This window comes from Oncorhynchus keta, chromosome 28 (genome assembly GCF_023373465.1).
Source record: "Oncorhynchus keta strain PuntledgeMale-10-30-2019 chromosome 28, Oket_V2, whole genome shotgun sequence".
Lineage (NCBI taxonomy): Eukaryota > Metazoa > Chordata > Actinopteri > Salmoniformes > Salmonidae > Oncorhynchus > Oncorhynchus keta.
The window spans coordinates 54,379,722-54,394,311 of record NC_068448.1 but is presented as its reverse complement, the minus strand read 5'-3'; the positions used below and the strand labels follow the sequence as shown (position 1 = coordinate 54,394,311).

Sequence of the window (14,590 nt, the reverse complement as noted above, 5' to 3'; positions counted from 1 at the left end):
GTTGCCCGTTGTTGTTGGCCTAGCTGTTTACCCGTTGTCTCACCTGTTGTTGTCTTAGCTCTCCCAATCAACACCTGTGGTTGCTTTATGCCTTTCTCCAATGTCAATATGCCTTGAATATTGTTGTTTAGGGCAGCTCTCATTGTTTTATTTTACTGCGGAGCCCCTAGTCCTGTGCCACCCCCCACACATGCAGAGACCGCACCTAGCTTAACTGGCGCCTCCAGAGATGAAACCTCTCGTCACTCAATGCCTAGGTTTACCCCCACTGTATTCGCACCCTACCATACCCTTGTCTGTACACTATGTCCTGAATGTATTCTACCACGCCCAGAAATCTGCTCCTTTTATTCTGTTCCCAAAGCACTAGACGACCAGTTCTTATAGCCTTCAGGTGTACCCTCATCCTACTCATCCTCTGTTCCTCTGGTGATGTAGAGGTTAACCCAGGCCCGGTGTGTACTCTCATTTGTTGACTTCTGCAACCGTAAAAGCCTTGGGTTCATGCATGTTAACATCAGAAGCCTCCTCCCTAAGTTTGCTTTATTCACTGCTTTAGCACACTCCGCCAACCCTGAAGTCCGAGCCGTGTCTGAATCCTGGCATATTAAGGCCACAAATTTCTGAAATTTCCATCCCCAATTACATTTTCTACTGCAGAGATTGACAGAACTCTGCAGGCTTACTATCCAGGTCTATGACCAAACAGTTCGAGCTTCTACTTTTAATGATCCATCTCTCCAGAAATAAGTCCCTCACTTTTGCCGCTTGTTTTGGGACACTAAAGTCTATGGAGAATAAGAGTACCTCCTCCCAGCTGCCCACTGCACTGAGACTAGGAAACACTCTCACCACTGATAAATCCATGATAATCGAATTTCAATAAGCATTTCTCTACGGCTGGCCATGCTTCCCACCTGGCTACCCGGCCAACAGCTCTGCACCCCCTGCAGCAACTGTCCCAAGCCCCCACCCCTGTTTCTCCTTCACCCAAATCCAGACATCTGATGTTCTGAAAGCGCTGCAAAATCTGGACCCCTACAAATCAGCTGGGCTAGACAACCTGGACCCTCTCTTCCTAAATGTATCCACCGCTATTGTTGCAACCCCTATTACTAATCTGTTCAATCTCTCTTTTGTATCGTCTGAGATTCCTAAAGATTGGAAAGCGGCTGTAGTCATCCCCCTCTTAAAAGGGGGAGACACTCTTGACCCAAACTGTTACAGACCTATATCCATCCTGCCCTGCCTTTCTAAAGTCTTCAAAAGCCAATTGAACAAATCTGCAATCTGGTTTCCGAGCTGGTCACGGGTGCACCTCAGCCACGCTCAAGGTCCTAAACAATATCATAACCGATAAGACAGTACTGTACAGCTGTCTTCATCGACCTGGCCAAGGCTTTTGACTCTGTCAATCACCACATTCTTATCGGCAAACTCAACAGCCTTGGTTTCTCTAATGACTGCCTCGCCTGGTTCACCAACCACTTCTCTGACAGAATTCAGTGTGTCAAATCGGAGGGCCTGTTGTCCAGACTTCTGGCAGTCTCTATGGGGGTGCCACAGGGTTCAACCCTCGGGCCGACTCGTTTCTCTATATCAATGTCACTCTTGCTATGGGTGATTATTTGATCCACCTCTATGCAGACGACACCATTCTGTATACATCTGGCCCTTTGGACACTTAACCAACCTCCAAACGAGCTTCAACGCCATACAACACTCCTTCCGTGGCCTCCAACTGCTCTTAAATGCTAGTAAAACAAAGTGCATGCTCTTCAACCGATCGCTGCCCGCACCCGCCCGCCCGACTAGCATCACTACTCTGGACGGTTCTGACTTAGAATATGTGGACAACTATAAATACCTAGGTGTCTGACTAGACTGTAAACTCTCCTTCCAGATGCACTTTAAGCATCTCAAATCCAAAGTTGAATCTAGAATTGACTTTCTATTTTGCAACAGCCTCGTTCCCTCATGCTGCCAAACATACCCTCGTAAAACTGACCATCCTACCTATCCTTGACTTCGGCGATGTAATTTACAAAATAGCCTCTAACACTCTACTCAGCAAATTGGATGTAGTCTATCACAGTGCCATCCGTTTTGTCACCAAAGCCCCATATACTTCCCACCACTGCAACCTGTATGCTCTCGTTGGCTGGTCCTCGCTACATATTCGTCGCCAAACCCACTGGCTCCAGGTCATTACTAGGTCTTTACTCAGCTCACTGGTCACCATAGCAACTCCCACCCATAGCATGCGCTCCAGCAGGTGTATTTCACTGGTCATCCCTGACGCCAAAACCTATTTATTGCCTTACCTCCTTACTTCATTTGCATACACTGAATACACATTTTTCTATTGTTATTGACCATACGTTTGTTCATCCCATGTGTAACTCTGTTGCTTTTGTTGCACTGCTTTGCTTTATCTTGGCCTGGTCGCAGTTGTAATCAGAACTTGTTCTCAGCTGGCTTGTTAAAGTAGTGAGACAGTGGTGAGTCAGGCTGCAAAGGAGATGCAGGGAGGGAGCATTGAAGCGAGCAGGGAGAGGGAGCATTGAAGCGAGCAGGGAGAGGGAGCATTGAAGCGAGCAGGGAGAGGGAGCATTGAAGCGAGCAGGGAGAGGGAGCATTGAAGCGAGCAGGGAGAGGGAGCATTGAAGCGAGCAGGGAGAGGGAGCATTGAAGCGAGCAGGGAGAGGGAGCATTGAAGCGAGCAGGGAGAGGGAGCATTGAAGCGAGCAGGGAGAGGGAGCATTGAAGCGAGCAGGGAGAGGGAGCATTGAAGCGAGCAGGGAGAGGGCGCATTGAAGCGAGCAGGGAGAGGGAGCATTGAAGCGAGCAGGGAGAGCGGTTAGTAGTACAGTGCTTCCCAAACTTGGGTTCCAGGACCCATGTGGGGTCCACTAAAATGTAAATGGTCTCTAATCTTATCAAACACATAACTTGTTTCTCTTCAAATGGGTATAGAATACAACATTTTTAGAGTCAACTAAGGGCGTTTTACACTGTCAGAATTCACTTACATGTCATGTTGGGACAGTCGGTGGGACCTAAAATTGAGTGAAATATAAAGCCAATGTAATATTATGTACACTGAACAAAAATATAAACTTTTACTGAGTTACAGTTCAAATAAGGAAATCATCATTATCAGTACTGATTTACCACTCATGTATGTAGTGAAACGTGCATTATTGAGTAGAACATTTAAAGTACAGTAGTGATAGTGGTTTTTTTGTGTGCTTGGTGAGGCTGATGAGTGTAGGGGAGAGAGAGGGGTGAGGATCCAGCTTGCTTGGTCCTGTGGTCCAAGAGGCCAGGGACAATGGAACAACCAGAAGGGTGTGAATGAGATGCAGGTCCTGCAAAGAGGGATATTTTAATTGAGGGCTTTTGTGTTAATGTTAGAGTTATGTCACACAAGCGTGGGAGAGTGCACACTGGTGGGTTTTGCATGGGGAGAGATGCAGTGTTTTTATAAGTGCAAATATTTCCACTTTTCCTCCATCGTCTCCGGCGTTGTGGTGTGTTTGCTGGTGTTTATGGAAAAACAGAAACATAGCTAGCTAGTTGCTTTGTCTTCACAGTTTCTGTCTGTTGTGCTGACTGTTTCCATGTGGTCGACTCGGTATGTTTGTAATAAACATTCTGCCTTGCCACACAACAAAGCTAAATTGAAATCACATTTGCTCCTCTCTCCACCATGTTGTCATAGTTTTGGTTGGCTGATAAAGTGGTAATGTTTCCCCTCAGCTAATTAGCCTGTGAGTCACCAGGTCTTCTCCTTTCCTCTGTCTTCAAAGTTAACGGTCGCTAATCCACTGAGAGAAAAAGCACAAAGCGCCTCTCCGCTGAACAACCTCTGGGTACTGGGCATGAGGCCAGAGCTTCATGTCCCAACCAACTGACAAAACGTATATCAGCTTCACGGTTTACTTTTGTAACACGGGGTAAACAAATTGAGTTTTGATATACAGCTTATTAATGTTATTGTTGAGTGAGCAGTAGGCTAAGTAAATGTGAGAGGTTGTGAAGCGAGTTTCTCAACTCGCCGTAGGGGGATTCTGTGTCAGTACCTGGTGATTAACACTAGAGGGTGCTGTTCGTTGAGAAAACAGCTCTGTGTGTGGCAGTTGATGGGAATCAGTTCAGCTCTGTCCTTCCTGGTGACTATTCTGTGTTGCTTGCTGATTTTGAGACTGTCTTTTCTGGGATTTGGACCCATAGCGGTTAACCGGTCCTTCATCCACTACACTTCAATGAGTGTATTGTCCCAGAGTCCACACAAGACCGAACAGCCGTCATTTTGAGTTTTCGTTACCGTCAGTTGCTCATCTTTCCTTTATTGCATCACCTTTATCCACTTGATTCTAATAGAGTAAATATAGACATGATGGCATTGGGCTGATAACCCCCCTCTCTGTTAGTATGAGTGACGAGGTGTTTAGCTGCTCTGTGTGTACTGTCATGTGATTATCATGCTTAAAGCATGGAGGATGGCCCGTTGGCTGCCCTGTTGACAGGACAGAAGCGTTCGTTCTACCGGCCTACATCCAGAACATTCCTTCACCCTGTCATCGACACGGAGGACAGATTTTAACTTCCCTTCATCAACCCGATACTACAGTGCAACCTCCTTTTCCCATCACTTCCTATATGTTCCACATACCGTATGTTCCTATGGGTTGTTGATATGATGAGAATCTTAGAATAGCCCAGTGGTCCATGTCAGACCTTGACTGCCATGATTTTGTCACCCCTACACCTTCTGGAGAATGTCCCTGTCAGTTTCCACTCGACATTAATACATGCATGTCAAAGGGACTCAGAAAATGTGGCTGCCTTACCCTTCAACATGACCAAGTATTTAATGACGGGACCAGCGACACTGAGAGAATATTACCTAGCTACAGTTAGTTACTTTCTAGAAAACTTGGCGCAAAGTGTGTGCGTGTGTTGAGGTAGTTAGGTGTCCGAGGGGATTTTTGCCCTGTGACAGCTGACTTGATCCCTGCGAGTTGAGAGAGACAGAGTGAGTGAAGTCAATGTCTATTTCTGGGAGATTGAGTGCTATCAAAGCACCAGCCAAGAGGCCATAAATGGCTGCCAGCGTCTCCAGTTACCTCCTGCTGGTTTTGGGCTGCGGATGCTACCACCGTCCCCTGAGGTGTAATTCGGACCTCTCCTCTCCAGACCCCCACAGCCATGTTAGGACTAAGGCCAGGGCCGTATGTATCAAGCGTCTCCGAGTAGAAGGGCCCCCCCCCACCCCTTCTTGTAATCTTATTCGTTGTGATCGAAAAGGGGAAACTGATCTGATATTGAGCGTGGCGCTTGCAACATCACGAGTTCGTTTTGCCCCAAAAAGTGGATGCGCCTCCCCATTGTAATTCCAGAGCGTCTGCTAAATGACTACAATGTAAATGTTTTGCCCCAGCCAGGTAAAACATCCAGGGATAAATAGAAATGCCGGGATACTAAGACAGACAGACAAGTCAAGAGGTCATATTCAGACTGAATATTTCTACACGTCCTGTATCAAATTAACTTTGAATTTAGTGTGGTGTATACGCTGTGGTGTATACGCTGTGGTGTATACGCTGTGGTGTATACGCTGTGGTGTATACGCTGTGGTGTGACACTGGTACTTTTGGTACATGTGTTGTTTCAAGTGGCTTCTATCTGTAGAGTGTGACTGGTTGATTGTCTGAGTAGGCATACACCTGGGACGAGAATCAAGATCGCCTCAAGGGATGTAAGGATCAACGAAGTTGTGCTATATATTCAACAGCTGAACGATGAATATGGATACATTACTACCTCAAACACTTAATCTGCAAAAATGACAAGTGAATTAGTGTGGGGGGGATACAGGCTACATTTCTCATCTGATAGTGGGGTGGTAGATGCTTAGTGTGCCCTGTATGGCTCAGTTCCCTACATAGTACATTCAACATTTACTCACACCACAAACCCATCAGCTCAGAGGCCCAGCTCAGAGGCCCAGCTCAGAGGCCCAGCTCAGAGGCCCAGCTCAGAGGCCCAGCTCAGAGGCCCAGCTCAGAGGCCCAGCTCAGAGGCCCAGCTCAGAGGCCCAGCTCAGAGGCCCAGCTCAGAGGCCCAGGCCCAGCTCAGAGGCCCAGCTCAGGCCCAGCTCAGAGGCCCAGCTCAGAGGCCCAGCTCAGAGGCCCAGCTCAGAGGCCCAGCTCAGAGGCCCAGCTCAGAGGCCCAGCTCAGAGGCCCAGCTCAGAGGCCCAGCTCAGAGGCCCAGCTCAGAGGCCCAGCTCAGAGGCCCAGCTCAGAGGCCCAGCTCATGAGCTCCGTCAGCAGCAGATTTGAATTTACAATGGACAATGAATGTGTTTTATGCAACATGTTATCGCACCGACTCGTTTCAAACTAAAATGCATCTTTCCCGTATCAGAGCCCATGGATCTAGATGCGTATAGAATCATCTCGAAAGGGAAACATGCACATCCCTAACAGCCTCTTCAACCACCCTTTTACCTCCTTGTCCTTACTTCAAAATGTTCCTGGTGCATTATCATGCTGAAACATGAGGTGATGGCGGCGGATGAATGACACGACAATGGGCCTCATGATCCTGTCATGGTATCTCTGTGAATTCAAATTGCCATCTCAATTGTGTTTGTTGTCCGTAGCTTATTCCAGCCCATACCATAACCCCACCGCCACAATAGGGTACTCTGTTCACAACGTTGACATTGGCAAACCGCTCGCCCACACTACACCATACACGCTGTCTGCCATCTGCTCTGTACATCTCAAACTGGTATTCATCCAGTGTGCCAGTGGCCATCGAAGGTAAGCATTTGCCCACTGACCCTTGTGAGGTGGCTGGTGTCAGACGATCCCGCAGACGAAGAAGCCGGATGTGGAGTTCCTGGGCTTGCGCGGTTACACATGGTCTGTGGTTGTGAGATCGGTTGGAAGTACTGCCATATTCTCTAAAACCACTTTGGAGATGCCCCCCCACCCCGTCCTATCCTCTCTTCTGTGTTTTGATTGATCTAGCCTGAGTGGGAAAGCACCGTTCTAAATTTGTCAGCTCCCTGAATCATGCCTGCTGCAGATATAACTGCCACACATGGGGGAGGGGGAGCAAGAGGGGGGGGGCGTCATTCTAACGGTGCTGGCAACTCGTGCATCATGTCAGTCGTGTCCTACTAGCCTTCCTGTGCTTAGCTTTGATCTTCTCCCAGACCCACTGTGGAACTATCCGGCCCCCAAAGACCCAACCCACTAGAGACCTACCCCCACGGACTTGCCCCCAGAAGACCTAACCTAGGAACTACTACCAACAGACCTACCCCAGCCCAGGAAAACCTACCCCAGAAGACCTACCCCAGCCCAGGCACTACACTGTCACGTCTAATCTGAGAGGAAAACTGAAGTAAGGAGTTGAGTTGGGGAAATGTTGGGGGAAGGTTTGTGAGGAGAAGATGCCCTTTTTAGTAACCTCATTGAAATACTGACTGGCTTCTAAAAGCCTTTAATACGGTTTGAATGGAATGCTTGCTGGGCTGTCGTTGGGTATTTTATATTATGACGTGTTCAGTGAAGAGGTGGTCTGATTTGATATGATCGCAGGCTGGATAACCAGCCTATCTATTGGAAGTGAACTGGTTTGATGGACCATGAGGAAGGGCGAGCTTGCAGCGAAATGGGGTGTTGCTGAACCCAATGGTATTCTGGAACAGTCTGTATCCTCATTCTGGTTGATTGGAACAGCCCTTGTTGGAACCCATTCTCGTTCTCTCCTCACATTCCCCAATTTCATTCTGGTACCTGCCTGTTTGTCTTGGAGCTGCACGGCAACTGACCTATCCTAACCTAACCTAGTCCAGGACTCTTCCTCCCAGACCCGTTAGAAGTAGATGACATGCACAGATTTTCAGCTTAAATCAGAAAATGTCCATAGTCAGTTTAATGCTGAACTTTTGTCCACCTTTTGTTGACCAGTATAGCGTTTTATAAAATCCTTATGAAGATTGTTAATGCTCTGAAAAGGTGACAGCCCTATGACATGTCCGATCCACTTTCTCGTGAGATGTGGATCTTTCCACGCTCGTATACTGCTTCAGTTGGATTATACCACAGATGAATGTGGTGAAGTGCGAAAAGCTTTAGAATAGGTCAAATTGAGATTTAGTGTGTGTGTGTGTGTGTGTGACAGTAAAGGCCTGGGACACAGCTCTGTCATGACCTGACAGTACAGCTGCACATTGTCCTGCACCTGTTCTGCTCTCTCGGTCAGGATCAGAATACACAGGACAGAAATAGAGCACAACTGCCCTGACGAGGAACGCGCGCATGCTTGCTCATAGGACTATGGCAACATAAACAAATGTAGGGTTGGGAATTGCCATGGACCTCATGCTACAAAGTCATCACAATACTTAGTATCAATTCTGTATGTATTGCGATTCGATACTGTAACTTTGTGATTTGATGTTCCAAACATATTACTCACTATGCTTTGTCTGCTGCCGAGAGACGGCACATGAGAAAATGTAGTTCTCATCTGTCATGGAAATAATTGCTGAAAACATGTTGCCTCACTATTTTAAAAAAATTGAGAACAAGCTATAGGATGAAAAATACAAGAGTTTTAGCGCAAGTACAGCCAACTAGCACTATTCATTGATTTGTGTTATGTAGATTTTTATAGATCTCATCCTAGATCAGTACCATCCTAGATCAGTACCACATTAAGATGGCTTTGCGTGTACAAATCCAGAGTTGAAATGCGATCTTGAGGCCGATTTAACACTGGTGAGGGCGCTTCATTATTTACTTAACATCTCTCAGATGGATATCACCTGTGGCCTGGACAAGACACCTTTTAAGTGTGTGTCGTATCCTGTGTACTTAAGTGTCTATTTAGCACCATTCCATAAATACCCAGTTTAAGCGTTATCTAACTGATCTAATTTCCGGGTGGCTTCAGGCTTGGGTGTGAGAGAGTCCTGATGCCCCCCCCCCCCCCCCAATAAGCCTTTCACCACTTTTACTTTGTTGCCATGGCATCTGCCATCAGCTGTTTGTAATAGAGGCCGAGCCCCAGGAATTCACCCTCCGTGACCATCCCATCTTTCCAGGCGTTTACTGGAAGCACTTATGTACTGTAGCTGTTGTCTTGGCAGAGACTGTTACTTCGCACTCCGATCACTTCATGTGATGACCCTGGGAGAAGTCCATTTAAATGGATCCTTCTGAGATGGAGAAAGAACTAGATGTTTTGTGTGTTATACTAGTGCAATTTAAGATTGCAAATCGTCTCCCACTGCAATGAGTGCTGACATGATGACCCTCACATCTCTCTCCAATTTTAATAAAGGTGCCCATGCAATCTGAGGATAGATGCGGATGTAGACTGGATTGTAGAGCTTGTTTACCTCGGGCCCTGCCAGGAACAGAAACTAATCCTATCACCATGCATCTCTCAGCCAAGTGAGGAAGTAGACGCACTGTTGTGGACAGGAGAGTACTCAAACTTGACATGTCTCATGTTGTTGACCTTCTCTTCATTTAGCTTGGCGATATCTTTGTCATCACACACTCCCAATAGGTCTGTTATTAATAAGAGGTTTGTTTTGATGCCTTGTTTGGTCTCTCCAGTGATGAGTGTCCATAGAGAAGACTGGCAGCAGAACAGAATGTTCAAGAGTACCGACAACAAAACGCCTGGTCTTAAGGACATGTGAGACTAACAAGAACTACTGCTATGTGCAATAGATCACCTGCTAGTCATGTAACCGTTAGAAAACAAACCTAAAATGAAGATCAGAGAGGACAGAGCGTCCAACCGTTGCAACCGGCAACATTTGTTTTGGTCCGTCTTGTCATTTAAGATGGGTTGGGACTGGGGGAGGCCACGTGTTCAGATCAGGGTTGTGTTGAGTGTGTCACACAATAGCTAAGTGTTTTGCAATAGGACATCTGTTCTTCTTGGATCCTCCCCTGTTTCACTCAGGTTGAAGCGTGGGTCTGTCTCCCTAATTGAATTGGATCCTGGCCTACCTGACTGTGAAGTGTAAGCTCTCTAATGGCCGTCCTGAAGTTAAAGGTCAGCTTATTGAGTGACATGTCCAACATCCCAACAGCCTGATGGTCCATGACACAGAGGTGGACCTGAGCCAGAGCCAGCCATGCAGGAGGAAGCCTCCAGGAGGAAGCCAGAGGAGAGTCTTATATCATATCTGTCTGGCTTGACCACGCAAGACGTTGGCCGTGTCAGAATACTTGTGTTCTTTAGACTGGGTGGGTAGTAATAGGTTCATCTTAAATATATCAAACTAAATCAATTGTTTTGGGACAAAACATTTGCTAAACCTCATCTAAATCTAGTAATGAATTATGTGTCGATCGAGCAAATTGAGATTAAACCGCTCGGTGTAACCCTAGATTGTAAACAGACATTGTTGAAACATTGATTTAAACGGTAGCGAAAATGGGGAGAGGTCTGTCTGTAATAAAGCTCCGCTTTCTTGACATCATCATCATCCACCAAACCAGTCCTTCAGGCCCTAGTTTTCACACCTAGATTACTGCCCTGTTATATGGTCAAGTGCTACAAATAAGGACATAGGCAAATTTACAGTGGCCCAGAACAGAGCAGCAAATATGGCCCTTAAAAGTACACAGAGGGCTTACATCAAGAACATGCATGTCAACCTCTCCTTGCTCAAAGTAGAGCGATTGACTGACTGCATCACTACTGGTCTTTGAGCGGTTTTGACGTATATTCAAAGTACCAAACTGTCTGTTCAAACGACTAGCACACATCTGACACCCATACATTACCCCTCAAGACATGCTACCAGGGGTCTCTTCACAGTCCCCAAGTCCAGGACAGAGGCTAGGAAACACACAGTACTATATAGAGCCTTGACTACATAGAATGCTCTCCCACCTCCGGTAACTCAAGCTAGCAATAAAATCAGATAAATAAATGAATTTGTATGACTTAATGTTTTGGACCCCAGGAAGAGTAGCTGCTGCCTTGGCAACAGCAAATGGATAGGCATCTTGAGTATGCCAGGATGTTATACTCATTTTGGCTTTTCATCTAGTACAATTCGCTGCACACTATTGAGGAAGACAACAGCTGATATGGTGACACGCTGTACCAAAATGAACGAATAGCAGGAATCCATGCAATTGTGTAATAGTTGGCACTTTCTCAATGTGGATGACATGGTATATTATTTGTTGCTTACTGCATTTGATTTTACTATACAATATGTTCTAAGTAGTATGTAGTACGATTAGTACACAGTATGCAGTTTAAGTAGGCATGACTGATTTTTCACATTTCTGACTTTTTACGCCATACATTTTCCCTGACACCCAAAAGTACTCGTTACATTTTGACAGGAAAATGGTCCAATTCACACACTTATCAAGAGATCATCCCTACAGCCTCTGATCATCCCTACAGCCTCTGATCTGAGTGTATGAGTGTGCCCCTGCCTATGCCTATCCACCAATAAATTAAAAAAAGAAAAGAAATTGTGCCATCTGGTTTGCTTAATATAATGAATTTGAAGTGGTTTATACTTTTGATTCTTTAAGTATATTTACAACCAAATATTTTTAGACTTTTAGCCAAGTAGTATTTTACTGGGTGACTTTTACTTGAGTCATTTTCTATTACGTTATCTTCACTTTTATTCAAGTATGACAGTTGAGTACTTTTTCCACCACTGCGTATATGAACTATAACTCTGTAAAATCTTGGAAATCGTTGCATGTTGCATTATTTTCTGTTGTTCAGTGTGTACATACATACATACATACATACATACATGCATACATGCATACATTCATTCATTCCCAGTCAAAAGTTTAGACGCCTACTCATTCAAGGGTTTTTATTTTTACAATTTTCTACATTGTAGAATAATAGTGAAGACAAATTATGAAATAACACCTATGGAATCATGTAGTAACCAAAAAGTGTTGAACAAATTTGAGATTCTTCGAAGTAGCCACCCTTTGCCTTGATGACAGCTTTGCACACTCTTGGCATTCTCTCAACCAGCTTCATGAGGCAATGCTACCAAATACACTCAAATAGTATGTAAACTGACCCACTGGGAATGTGATGAAAAAAATAAAAGCTTAAATAAATAATTCAGTTACACCAGCTCTGTCAGGAGGAATGGGCCAAAATTCACCCAACTTATTGTGGGAAGCTTGTGGAAGGCTACCCAAAACATTTGTCCCAATTAAACAATTTAAAGGCAATGCTACCAAATACTAATTGAGTGCATGTAAACTTCTGACCCACTGGGTATGTGATGAAATAAATAAATCATTCTCTCTACTATTATTCTAACATTTAACAATCTTAAAATAAAGTGGTGATCTTAACTGACCTAAAACAGGTATTTTTTTTTTTTACCAGGATTAAATATCAGGAATTGTGAAACATTTTAAACTCAGTTGATGTAAACTTCCAAATTCAACTGTATATATGCATGTATATAATTTATTCTAATCAATTTTGTACTTATAGCCTCCCATAGCATGAAACCTAATTACCAGTACCTTATTTATGCACTTTCTGACCTACATTTACATGTTAGTAATTCAGAAGACACTCTTATTCAGAGCGACAAACACACGTCACGGTCATAGTAAGTACAATTTTCCTCAAAGTAGTTATCAGCAAAGTCCTTTGCTTGTAACTTAAATGTCACGAGAGGGTAGAACATGTTTCAAATGTTCTTGTTACACTGAGATGGTTGTAATCTAAGATATCAATGTGAGTATGTTATGATTTGAAACATATTGGTGACATTTGGACTGTAAGGTTGCGTAGAATAGCAGAAGTGTCAACATTGCGCTGTGTAGAATAGCTGAGGTAAGCGGTCATACTGTATTCTTGTAGACAGCAGCGATGATGTATAGAGGGATCTATAAACAGCTGTGGCACACATGCGCGCGCACAATTGTCATAGACTGATTTAAATGGCATGTAAGCCATAGCACAGACAACTGACTCCGATAGTCACCGCACACAGAGATGGAGATTGGACAGTCTCGGCAAGCTAGGATACATTTTCCTACAGGTGGGGAGGGAGCAGAGCTCGGAGGAAGTGCCTTCCAGTGTGCGTGATCTCTCTCTGTAGCCAGGATCCCCTGGGGTTTAGTCTCCTGTCTGGTAGCACTTATTCCAGTTCTAACAGTAACATCAGGACTGTCAGCTCTGCTGCTTATAAATGGAACAGACCCTTACCAGATATGTGTTGATTGGGTTCTGGCTGCACTGTTTAGAATCATTTTGGAATGTACTGTGTGATTCTATTTAAAAAAAAAAAAAAAAAAATTTAATCAAAGTTTCACCAGCTGCACAGGGCTTTTAAAGGGGGATTCATTTGAGAAACAAACGAGGGGAGAAAGGTCTAGGAACAGACGGAGAGGAGGACTGGAATTTGTAACATGTCTACGTTCCAATGGAGCTTCATTTGAGCTCTCCATTTAAATTGGTCTAACTTATTGTGCCCTACATCCCATTGAATTAGTATGGCCCTTTCCTTGTGTTTTTATGGTTATTTAACGCCATAGGAAGAGAGCTGAGCAAATAGTGTCAAAGTAACCGGTCAAAGGTTCATGGGGATATGAAATATGCCGACTTTCTGGTATATTACTGTACTATTCTGGCATCTACCCTAAAACCTTTCCTTTTGTGTATTGAGTTTCCACACAGTCATTTCTCTGGGAATAGGTACAGCTTCTCGGTCTTGGCCAGCAGAATCTTCTGGTGTTTCAGTTCATTTGTCTTCCAATGGCACAACCCCCTACCTGCTGGCTGACCTTTTGACTGTTATGGCCTTGATTCTGGCTGACCAGTGGCTGAAAAATGAAAGATGCTAAATAAAGGGTTCCAAAATCGCAATCTGTCCGAGTCCCGGCTTTTCCCATACACTAAACAAAAATGGGATGACAGTTCCTGGGAAGATTGCCGGGTGGGAATGGAATGGTAAGAACACCAGGAATGCTTTGGCAAATGGGATCGGTCCGGGCCTCCCGAGTGGCGCAGTGGTCTAAGGCACTGCGGCGCAATGCTAGAGGCGTCAGTACAGACCCAGGTTCGTTGGTGTGGTTGGCTTCCGGGCTAAGCGGGCGGGTGTTAAGAGCGTGGTTAGGCGGGTCATTTTGAAGGACTCCTGACTCAACCTTCACCTTCCGAGCCCGTTGGGGAATTTCAGAGACGAGATCGAAACTGGTGAGGAAAAAAGGCGTAAAAATAATCATTTAAAAATGGGTTTGGTGAAGTGTGCAGGTGGTTGCGTTCCACCTTTTTCTCTCTTCTGTGGAACTATTTCTCAAGGTCTACAGTAAATTCAAATCTCATGACGGGTTTCAACTCTCGAACTGCATGCTGTTGACCAACACTGGGGGTAGTCGGCACACACATTGTTAGGGATCTCTAAAGAGCATTCAACCTTGAGCCATCGAGAGCCACTTCTTAGGGAAGCTTTTATCTGGGTTATCTTGGGTAAGTCTGTCAAGGGGTGGGGCAACAGGGCATAGCTAGCTAGTGTTTACG

The 14,590-nt window shown here is 45.1% G+C and overlaps 1 protein-coding gene across 4 annotated transcripts in view; it reads left to right on the top strand.

The window, feature by feature from the left end:
- The window catches only part of LOC118361564 (supervillin-like), a 138,948-nt gene that overhangs the window by 47,872 nt on the left and 76,486 nt on the right, over window positions 1-14,590 (top strand). The window contains exon 1 of one of the 4 annotated variants that reach the window (XM_052483282.1): window positions 7,174-7,423. The exons of the other annotated variants lie outside the window; for them this stretch is intronic. The gene's annotated coding sequence lies outside the window, so the exon portion shown is untranslated. Of the gene's footprint in view, window positions 1-7,173; window positions 7,424-14,590 lie in introns of those variants that run through there. 4 annotated transcript variants of the gene reach the window in all.